Raw genomic sequence first — 12,285 nt, 5'->3', positions numbered from 1 at the left:
CACGCAGGCTGCAATAGCAGGCCTGCAGACACACTTTGCATGGACCCCCATGGGTGGCACAATTCATGCTGCAGCCCATGGGGAACCCCTGATGTCCAAATGAACTGGGTACCTCATTACCATATACTAGGAGCTTACAAGGGGGCACCAGTATGCCAACTGTGGAGTGTACAACAGACCTAGGCAACCAAATTTAGAGGGCAAGAGCACAGTCACTGGGGTCCTGGTTAGCAGGATCCCAGTGAAAACAGTCTAAGTTCACTGATTGCAGGCAAAAAGTGGGGGTAACCGTGCCAAAAAGGGGGTACTTTTCTACACTCAGGTCCTAATAAGGCTTGGGGAGGGGGAACACGTGGTCTGCCTCTTCTTTTTTTAATATATGTTGCTCCAGGGGCCTAATAAGGCTCGGGGGTGGCTATGCCCCCTCCCCATTTTGATTAAATTTGGTCTGAGACGATGGGGTCACCAGGGCCAAAAAAGGCTCAGGAAGGGAGGCTGCACGCCCTTTTCCCTTTTTAATTGGCTATAGCCTCGGGGATTGGGGCAGAAGGGCCTGATCAGGCACCAGGGCCTGATCAGGCTCCAGGGAGAGGGGCTGTACACCACCATGTGTTATAATAAACTGAAAAAAAGCCCTATGAGCCTGGAGTCTCTGGGGCCCAAGTAGGCTTCGGGAGGGCGCTGAACGCTCTCCTCGACTGTTTAACTGAATTTGGTCCTAGGGATAGGGTTCCCCAGGGCCTATTAAGGCTTGGGAAAGGGAGCCTACACATGGCCTCCCCTTCCCTTTTCTATTAGAACTGGCCCTGGGGGATGGTGTTCCTAGGGCCTCTTGAAGGTCAGGGAGAGAACTGCACACCCCCTACCCTTAATGAACAAGTTACTTACCTTCGGTAACGGATTATCTGGTAGAGACTATCTAGCTGCAGATTCCATACCTTAGAATTCCCTGGCGTCAGCTTCGAATCTGAAATTTTTCTGCTGAGCAGTACCCTGCGCGTGCTGTCAGGTGGTGTCATTCGGATCTGCGTGCGTCGTCCGGCTCCACGTGGCATCGTCAGCGTCGTAGGAGCCGCCTGTGACATGGCCGCCTTCTATATAGGTCCCCCCCCAGCGCGTGTATATCAGTTATTTTCCATAACTTCCCACAACAGAAGCGCAGAGTCACGGAAGAACCAACTTTCTTCTGATTGTCTGAGCAAAATGACATGCCCTGGAGAAAGGGTACAAATCTTAAAAAACATAGTATATATCTGCAGAGTGGGGAGGTCTAGGTGGGTGTAAGGAATCTGCAGCTAGATAGAGTCTCTACCAGATAAGTAACTTGTTCATCTGATACAGACTTCTAGCTGCAGAATCCTTACCTTAGAATAGATGCCTAAGCCATAACCTCTTGTCGGTGGGCTGCGAACATATATTTTACACAAGGAAGTCCTGAAGGACCAAGCGACTAAAATGCTGCTCTTTTCTCACCGGGCTATCCAGACAGTAGTTTCTTATGAACATGTGCAAGGAAGCCCACGTTGCCGCCTGGCAGATGTCTAGAACCGGCACGCCTCGAGCTAACGCCGTGGTAGCAGCTTTCCCCCTTGTAGAGTGAGCTCTCAAGCCCTCAGGAGGCTGCTTCTTAGCCAATGCATAGCAGATTTTTAATACAGAGAACGACCCAGCGCAAAGTGGTTAGTTTCTGGACTGCCCGACCCTTCTTTTCTCCAATGTACCCCACAAAGAGTTGGTCTTCCACCTGGAACTCTTTCATGCAGTCAAGGTAAAATTACAGCGCTCTTTTTGGGTCCAGACGGTTGAGACGCTCCTCTTCTTTAGATGGAAGTGGTGGAGCAAAGAAAGTGGGCAAGGTGATGTTCTGACCCAGATGGAGAGGGGTCACCACCTTGGGGTGGTAAGAGGCACAAGTTCAGAGGCTACCTAATCAGGATATATTGTGAGATACAGTGGTTTTGATGATAAAGCCTGCAACTCATTTACTCTCCTGGCAGATGTGATCGCCACTAAGAAGGCTGTTTTGACAGTGAGGAGCCGGAGAGGACAATTATGTAAAGGCTCAAAAGGAGGACACATAAGAAAAGTGAGCACCTGATTAAGGTCCCACAGGTGCATAACAAAAGGCGTAGGTGGAAACATATGTACAAACCCTTTTAAGAATCTCTGTACAATAGGAGACTTAAACAAAGACTGTTGATCAGGCAAACGAAGAAAAGCCGAAAAAGCCAGAAAGATAGCCCTTAAGAGTCCCTAAGGAGGAACCCTGTTGGGCGAGTGTCAGAATGAAAAGGAGGTTATTAGAAAGAGAAGAAGAAAGAGGATCAATAGACCTCTCTGTACTATATAATACAAAACGCTTCCAACGGCAAGCGTAAACCGTCTTAGTAGAGGTACGCCTGGCTGCCAAAATGATATTACAGACTTCGGGAGGGAGTTCATAAACCATCAACTGCCGCTGGTCGATATCCACGCATAAAGCCGCAGAGTTCACAGGTTCGGGTGGAGAACCTTCCTCTGCTGCTGTGATAGAAGATCTTCCCGAAGAGGCAAGCTGACTGAAGGATTGATGCTCATTTTGAGAAGCTTTGGATACCAGACCCTTCGTGCCCAATCCGGAGCCACTAGAATTACTTGAGCCCGGTCGTTCTTGATTTTCTCGAGAACTCTGAGCAGAAGTGGTATGGGCGGAAAGGCGTACAGGAGGCCTGAACTCCACTCGCGACGAAAAGCATCACCTAGCGATAGCCGCTTTGGAAACTCCAATGCGCAATTTGCTGACATTGCGTGTTCTCTTCAGAGGCGAATAGATCTAACCAAGGCTCTCCACACTGCTGAAAGAGTCCTTGCGCCACCTCCGAATGGAGACACCATTTGTGATCCGCTAAGCATCTCTGGCTGAGTTTGTCTGCTCTGGCATTCAAAGAACCTGCCAGGTGTTGAATCACCAGGATTATGCCCTGGTGTTCCAGCCACGTCCAGAGATGTAGAGCCTCTTAACAAAGGGTCCATGACCCCACACCGCCCTGCTTGTTGCAGTACCACATCGGGGTAGTGTTGTCCGTGAACACCTGCACTATCTTCCCTTTCACAACAGGAAGAAATGCCTTTAATGCTAGCCTGATCGCCCAGAGCTCCAATAAGCTGATATGGAGCCCGGATTCTGCCGAAGACCAGAGACCCCTGATCTCCATCTCTCCTATATGGCCGCCCCATCCTAGAAGTGATGCATCTGTCAGTACTGTAAGATCTGGTTGGGTAATGTAGAGGAGCCTGCCATTGACCCAATTGCAGTTCACTAACCACCACAGCAGAGCCTTTGCAGTTCCCTCTGAGATGAACCATGTCGGTAAGATTTTCCTGATGTGGTGCCCATTGGACCTTCAGGTCCCACTGCAGAGCCATCATATGCCATCTGGCATGTTTGACTAATAGGATACAGGAAGCCATGAGTCCCAACAGACTCAGAGTCTGTCTCACCAAAATCCAGGATAGAGGCCGAAACATCGTTATTATTACTTGAATAACCTGGACTCGCTGCTCAGTAGGATAGGCCCGAAACTGCACTGTGTCCAGAACAGATCCGATGAAAGGGAGCTTCTGAGAGGGAGCCAGGTGTGACTTCGGCACGTTTATAGTGAACCCCAGCGAATGCAGGAGGTCTGCCGTAGTCTGAAGGTGCGTGACGAGAGCCTGGGGCGTCGGAGCGTTTAACAGCCAGTCGTCTAGGTAGGGGAAGCTTGAAATCCCTAACCTGCCCAGATGAGCTGCCACCACTGCCATCATTTTGGTGAACACCCGAGGGGCACTAGTGAGACCGAAGGGGAGCACGGTAAACTGAAAGTGCTCGTGGCCCACCTTGAACCACAAGTAACGTCTGTCGGCGGGCAGAATGGGGATGTGAAAATGCGCATCCTGCAAGTCCAACACTACCATCCAGTCTCCTTGGTCTAGGGCAGACAAGACCTGAGCAACAGTGAGAATCTTGAATTTCTCCTTCTTGAGGAAGAGACTGACATCCCTTAAATCCAGGATAGGGCGAAGGCCCTTGTTCTTTTTGGGAATAAGAAAGTACTGGGAATAACAAACTGCTTACTTCTGACATCAGGACCCTTTCAATGGCTCCCTTGGCCAAGAGAGTTGTAACTTCCTTGCGGAGTAAGATCAAATGATCCTCCATGAGTCGTTCTTTTACCGGAGGGATAAAGGGACGGAAAGATTGGAAGGGGAGGGAATAGCCCTTCTGTATGCTCTGCAAGACCCATTTGTCCAATGTTATGGACTGCCAGTGAGGGAGATGCAATTGAATCCTCCCTCCAACTGGACAGACATGGTCTTGCAGAACCATACTAGGAGGGCTTGGGCGCTGAGGAAGAGGGGGGCTGGGTGGTGGCCGATCTCTGGCCAGACCCTCTGGGTCTGACGGTACCACAACCTCGTCCTCGCACGGGATGCTGTGAAGCCGGAGGACGGTGGCTAACATGTGGCTGGCATGGTACTGCACCCCTTCTGAAGCGAAGCGACTGCTGACGAGCCGGCGCTGAAAGACCCAAGGATCTGGCCGTAGCTCGAGAATCCTTGAACCTCTCAAGTGCATAGTCTGCCTTCTCACCAAAAAGGCAAGACCCATCAAAGGCCATGTCCATCAAAATCGACAGGACACCCCCCCAAAAAGCCAGTAGAACGTAACCAAGCGTGTGATGGAAGGCCACTGTTGAAGAAATCGCCCTGCCCAGCGAGTCGGTGGTGTCCAAGCCACACCTGATGGTAAACTTGACGGCATCTATCCCATCCTTAACAGCATGGATGAGTGTGTCCCATACGCCCTACAGGACCTGGGGCAGCACTTGTGCCACCGTATCCTATAAAGTATGGGAAAAACGGCCCAATAGGCAAGAGGTGTTTACCGACCTCAATGCCAGGCTGGAGGAAGAAAACAACTTCTTTCCAAGTTAGTCCAGCCTCTTGAATTCCCTATCCGGAGGGGCAGAAGGGAAGGCACCACGGGAAGTGGAGGCTTGGACCACCAAGCTCTCCGGGGTGGGGTGTTGGGTGAGGAAACTAGGGTTGTTTGGAGCTGCTCTAAGGTGGCGGCTGATTGCCCTATTCATAAGAGCCCTTGTGCTGGGTTTGAACAGTGTTCCCAGAAGGACATCTGTGAGGGCTTAATTGAAAGGTAACATCGCTCCGATGTAGCGACCCCTGGCTGAAGCACCTCAGTCAGGAGATTAGCCCTGACTGGCTCAGTAGGCAAGTCTAGGTTCAAGACCTTAGCTGCCCTACACACCACCATGGCATAAGATGCAACCTCCTCCGAAGCCACCGCAGGAGAGAGCATGCCAGCATCTGGAGAAGTATCCAGTCCACTGGCTTCCCCTAGATCCTCATACCCGTCCTGCTCATGCACCAATCCATATTCTAAAGGGTCCTCAGACCCCTCCCACTCCTCTCCTGTGCCTGTTTGTTCTGAATAACTGATCTGGGTCTAATAGGTGCTGTTGAAGTCAGAATCGGCGTTGTGCGACGTAGTTCCAGCTCCGGAATGAGGATGAGGCTACCACCACCAGTGGGCACCAGTGGTGGAGGGAGCGTCTACGTCGGGTCCGGCGCCGGAGGAGGTCCACTGTGAGAATCCGGTGCCGGTCCAGATCTGCTATCGGATCCCGGGGGTCACCAACAGTGCCGAGGCCGAAGCCGCTGACGTCGAATCTGATGGGGCCCCTGCTGACCCCGGGGGGGTCTCATGACCCACCCGAGGGTGCAGCCTGCTCAAAAACAAGGCACATACCCTCGTAAAATTCTTTAATTTGAGAGGGGGTCACTCCAGTTCCCGGAAAGGGAGGAAGATGCGGAGACGGCCCTGGCGACGGCTCCGCAGAGCCGCGTTCGGAACATCAATGTTCTCTAGATGCCTCGTCGGCCGATAGGCATGGCAAAGTCGAAGTCCGCTTGGACTTCTTGTTTTTGTGCCTCTTACCTGAATGCCTCGAAGCCCTCGAATGCGAGGAAGATGACTTGGGGCTCCTGGAGCAGTGGCGCAACCTCCTCCTAGAGCGGGACCGGGACCGGGACTGGGACCACCTCGGAGTCACGCTAACCGAAGACAGCTGCCGGACAACTAGAAGTTTGAGATCTCTCTCTCTCAAGGCCTTCGGAGCCACTTAGACGACGGGGAATGATTCAAGCATGTGAATCTATGAAAGATACCCCAATACTGGAGAACATATATTCCACTGTGCTGAGGAATTTTATTTTATAGTATAAATATTTACCCTCTGTATCTGTATGGGTGCGTTAAGGAATGGGATTTAATGATTCCACTGTCAATGTGCTTCCATTGTCAACATAAGTTAATATTGTTTGCTAAAGAGGGAAGAGGTGTTGTGCCTCTAGTTTCAATAGAATGTGATGACAAAGGGTGGACTAACTAGAATGTGAACACATTCCTGATGAGAGAATGTTAGCTAACAGGATTCTTCAGGCGATAGCTGGAGGGAGAAGACGAGTGAGGACGGAGGCAGGCATTTTTAATAAAGAACACTTATTTGCTCTACTGTGCGTCACTTTGTTCCTTACAGAATCCAGGGTGGTATGGCCTGCATGAATCCCAGCACATTTTCTTAACAATAATGCCTTGCGACTAGCAAGGTACTGTTAAAAAATACCTTTTCCCATATGTACTACGTACTGGCAGTCACCAGTAGGCAGTTATAGTTAAGACCATGTTTCCATGGAAAAAGTGTTTTTTTGACTTGCCTATATCTTTGGCACCGTTTGACGAATCTTGATTCAATTTTCCCAATTGATTGTAGTTGTGCATGGGAAGTTTCGGGGTGATCCATCAAGCGAGGCCAAGAAAAAGGGGGCTAAAAAAGCATTGCGCTTTCATGTTAATTTCCATAGGACCTGTCAACACGTCTACAGCCAGAATCACTGGACGGAGTTACACCAAATTTGGCAGAAAGCTAGCTGCCGGTAGGCAGACTGTGCTTTTTGTTATTTGGTGTAAATCCGTCCAGTAGTTTAGGAGATATTTATGGGCTAATAGATTTGTATATCCCTGGCCACAAATATTTCACAATTCATTTTCAAATTTTCTTGAATGCACGTACAGGAAAGTACCCTATTTTTGGCATGGTTACTCCCCTTTTTGCCTGCTGTTTTTACTGTGTTCACTGGGATCCTGCTAACCAGGACTCCAGTGACTGTGCTCTCTCCCTCTAAATATGGTTGTCCCTGACTTTGTAAACCCCACAATTGGCATACTGGTGTACCCATGTAAGTCCCTAGTATATGGTACCTAGGTACCGAGAGCATTGGGGCAGGAGGAGATCCCATGGGCTGTAGCATGCATTATGCCATTGATGGGAGCATATGCAAAATGAGTCTGCAGGCCTGCCATTGCATCCTGTGTGAAAAGGTGCATGCACCCTTTTACTACAGGTCACAGCACCAGGTCACTGTAAGTAACCTCTATGGCAGGGCCTTCTAGCCCAGAGGTCAGAGAGCAAGTACCTGTGTGTGAGGGCACCCCTGCATGAGCCGAGGTGCCCCCACAAACTCCAGCTCTATTTTCCTGGATTTCATGAGTGCGGGTAAGCTAGTTTAGCCATGTACTGGACATAAGTCACTATGTCCAGCTACATAATGGTAACTCCGAACCTAGGCATGTTTGGTATCAAACATGTCGGAATCATACTCCAATACTATTGCCAGTATTGGTTGCATGATTCCACGCAATCGGAGGGCTTCTTAGAGGACCTCCAGCTTTGCTCCTACCAGTTTGCAGGGTTTTCCTAGGCAGCCCGCACTGCTGCCATCCTACAGACAGGTTTCTGCCCTCCTGCTGCTTGAGCAGCTCAAGCCCAGGAAGGCAGAACAAAGGATTTCCTTTGAGAGAGGGAGGCAACACCCTCTCCCTTTGGAAATAGTTGTTACATGATTTGGGAAGGGTAGCCTCCCCAAGCCACTGGTATGCTTTGAAGGGCACATTTGGTGCACTCCTTGCATAAACCAGTTTGCACCAGTCCAGGGACCCCTGGTCCCTGTTCTGGTGCGAAACTGGACAACAGAAAGGGGAGTTACCACTCCCCTGTCCATCACAACCCCAGGGGTGGTGCCCAGAGCTCCTCCAGGTGGCCACCATCTTGAATCCAAGGTGGGCAGAGGACTCTGGGAGCATCTGAGTGGCCAGGTCAGGCAGGTGATGTCACAGCCCCCTCATGATAGGTGGTCACCCTGCTAGGTAACCAATCCCCTTTTTAGGGCTATATAGGGTCTCCCTCTTCTGTGGGTCCTGAGATTCGACGTGCAAGATTCAAGCAGTACTCCTCTGCAACATATACTTCGGCTTCGTGCCACTGGAACCACATCTGGACTTCAAAGGAATCTATAATCTGCAGCTCCAGTGACGACTTCGCTCCACAACATTGCTGCTCCAGCTCCTTCCAGCAACTACAACATTTCCCCAGCTGTGCATCCTCTGAGGGCAGAAAGTCTTTAGTCTGCACCAAGAAGCATGAAGGAATCCCTCAGAGAGAAGGAGTCACTCCCCTGCATCCGCCGGCTCTGACTGCAACTGTGACCAGCTACGTGGGTCCTCTTCTTCAACTCTGCATGGATCCTGCAACACAGGTGGTCGTCCCCTCTACCAGATGTCCAACTTTGGAGGTGGTGAGTCTTTGCCTCTCCTTGCAAAAAACAATAGCTGCGTGCACCGTGACTCTTACAGCTAGCAAGGCTTGTTTGCTCTCCTTCCAACGGATCTTCAGGCTCAGTGTAGTCCCGGCCTCCAGCACTCTTCCCTGCAACACGTAGTCTCCTGCCTGCTGCTCCAGCAACATGTGATTCCATTCCAGGTGTGCTGAGTGGGCCTCACTGCAACTCCTGTACCTGCTGCCTGTGAGTTACCTGTGGGTGCCACATCCTCGACTTCTGGCTGTCCTCATTGCTGAGGGAGCCTAGGACTCTCCTCCTTGGGTTGACTCCCCTCGGACCTTCCTGCTCCCCAGCAGCTCTGCAACTTCTCTTCGGCGACTCTTCCCTTTTCCAAGATTTGTTGGTCATTTTTCCACATTACTGATAGACTGTAACTCTTCTTCCGTTGTGTGACATCAACTGCATCACTCCTGGAACTCTTCTTCTGCTCCTGTGCTACATAGCCGACTCCTGGTCTTCACCATCGACCTGTGTGGGTAGTGGCTCCTGCCCCAACCGGACACTCCAACTGGACTTGGTCCCCTTCGTTTGCAGGTCCTCTTCTGTCTGGAGCCGTCTTATGTTTCCTTTTACAAAGTTTCTCTGTGGGTTTGGGAAAACTATGCACTTACCTCTTCTCTCCTGGTCGCTGGGGGGCACTCTCGTACTTACCTTTTGGGGTTCCTCCAGCTCCCCTCTACAGATTCGGCTTATCTGGGTCGCGGTCAGACTTTCGAATTCCATGTTTTTTAGTATATGGTGTGGACTGCCCCAGGGTCTCTATTGTTTACTGTCATTACACTGTTTTCTACAAATTTTTATGCCCATTCCTGATTGCTAAGGTGTATATAATAGTGTGTTTACTCACCTGCTATTAGAGTATTACCTATATAGTATTTTAGTATTTGTGTCGCTAAAATAAAGTACCTTTATTTTTGTAACATTGTGTGGTTCTTTCATGTGGGTAAGCGCTGTGTGACTATAAGTGGTATTGCATAAGCTTTGCATGTCTCCTAGATAAGCCTTGGCTGCTCATCCACAGCTACCGCTAGAGAGCCTGGCTTGCTAGACACTGCCTACACCTCACTAATAGGGGATACCTGGACCTGGTATAGGGTGATAACACCATAGGTGCTCACTACACACCAGGCCAGCTTCCTACAACACGTGCGAAAAGAAGTGTTGAAAATGGCTGAACACAACCTGACTAGAAAGATGTGACTGCCATTTTATTTCACGGGACGCAGTACCCAGGGGTGAAAATTCAAATTGAAAGTGGCATAAGGGGTCGGATGATTGTACCCTGCCCCCTGGGTGTGACGTAGGTGTGGTTTAGGGGTAAATTATAGGTTTAACGTAATTTCGCATCACACTGTGTGATATCTGCGAATTTTCACAAATTTGCAAAATATTTGCGATTATGGTAAAATTTGAAAGGAAAAACAGACTCATTCATACTCTAATTAATTCACTCATACAGGCACTCAGCGGCTCAGGAGCCCACTCAGACACTCATCCACCCACTTAGACCCACTCATACTCACACCCACTTTAAGGCCCACTCAGACAATCGCACCCACTCATGGGAGGGAGGCAGTGTCATGCAGCCCACCCTGCATATTATTGAAAGTTGGTTCCAAGGAGGTGTTGGTGTCCAGGGCTGCGTGTGGGCCACATGGCCTCCCACATATTATTTCAAGTTTGCCCTGGGGAGGTGGCAGTCCCAGGGGCTGCGAGGGGAGAGGGTGGTAGGCCGCCGCGAGTTACAGTTACTTGAAACAACTCTAGGTATAACTGCTGAATTTCTATGGTTTTGTACAAGTAAATTCAATACCTAACTATGACATCAATGTGATCGTTGTTTTTTTTCACTGAATTATTATTATTTATTTTTTTAAACGTAAAGTAATTTTACTTACTATATGTTAGTTCAACCACTGCCGCACACAGCCACAGGCCATGCGCTGCTGGTGTTGGCCGTAGGGCCTGCAACCAATCCCTACAACCACCCAAACCCATGAACTGCTGAAGGTCGTGTGCAGCAATGGTTGGCTGCAGGGCCTGGCTTGAAGGTCAAGTCCCTATAACCACCCATCCCTGCACCAAGCACAGCCTTTAGCCATGCCCAACAGGGGTTGTCCACAGGGCCCATCTCTCTGAGTGGATCTGTGAGTGGGTGCACGAATGTCTGAGTGAGTCTGAAAGTGTGTCATTTAAAATTGAATTAATCAGTGTAGGGATGAGTGTGATCTATTTTTTCTTTGGCTTATTTGCAAATTAGTCTTGACCGATATTGTGCATTGCTATATATTTACAAATAATTTTAAACCCATAATTTGACCCTCAAACACTTCTATATCACACCCCTGGGGACAGGGTACCTCCAACCCTGACCCCTTATGCCACTTTTTATTTTGTTTTCCAAATAACAAAAAGCGTAATCTGTGTATCGAACACTACCTTTCTGCCAAATTTAGTGTAACTTGGGCTGTAGTCATATTCAAAACTCCTATAGGAACTGACATGGGAAACACGTCTTATGACGACCCCTTTTCTCAGCCCCTGCTTGACCGGTCTCCCCAAAACTTCCCATGCGCAACAAAAATCACTTGCACTATTTTTTTTTTGTAAAACTTCAGCAAGATTTGTCAAATGGTGCCAAAGATATAGGCAAGTCAATAAACACTTTTTCTATGGATACATTGTCCTAACTATAACTACCTATTGGCCACAGCCAGAAGGGTGTGTATGTAAAATGTCACTTACCCAGTGTACATCTGTTTGCGGCATGCAGTGCTGAAGATTCATATGCTGTGCATATATCGCCACCTAGTGTTGGGCTCGGAGTGTTCCAAGTTGTTTTTCTTCGAGTCACTGGACTGAGTGACACCTGCTCTCGCACGGGCATCGACTCCTTTGTTAGATTGTTTTCCTGTAGGAGGGTGAAGTAAGGAGTGAAGAATTGTATATGTACAAATATATATATATAGAAAGTAAAGAGATATTCATGCAAAGTATGTGCATATTTACATAATAAAGTACTGCAACGGCTACAGGTTTCCAAGGATGAGGGAGAGTTCATTTGAATCTGCAGCAAAACATGCCACAAACAGATGTACACAAAATAAGTGACACTTTCCGTTCAATGGCATGTGTAGCTGCAGATACACATGCTGAGCATAGACTGAAAAGCAGTCCCTCTCCCAAGTAAGCGGTGGCTAGCTTGTAGGAGTTGAATTCATGTTTTAATCACTGCTTGACCAACATTTGCTTGTTGTCAGGATGACACATCCACACAGTGGTGTTTAGTAAAAGTGTGCGATGTGGACCACGTGGCTGCTTTGCATATGTCTGCCATTGGTATATTTCCCAAAAATGCGATTGAAGCTCCTTTCTTTCTAGTTGAATGTGATTTAGGAGTTAGAAATGGTTACCTTTCAGCTTTAAGATAGCAAGTTGGAATACATTTTACTATCCATCTGGCCAATCTTTGTTTGGAAATAGGATTACCTTTATGAGGTTGTTGGAAAGCCACAAAAAGTTGTTGAGATTTCCTCAAGTCTTTTGTTCTGTCTATATAACATATGA

Source organism: Pleurodeles waltl, chromosome 9, assembly GCF_031143425.1.
Source record: "Pleurodeles waltl isolate 20211129_DDA chromosome 9, aPleWal1.hap1.20221129, whole genome shotgun sequence".
Taxonomy (NCBI): Eukaryota; Metazoa; Chordata; class Amphibia; order Caudata; family Salamandridae; genus Pleurodeles; species Pleurodeles waltl.
Note: the sequence above shows the minus strand (reverse complement) of the source record.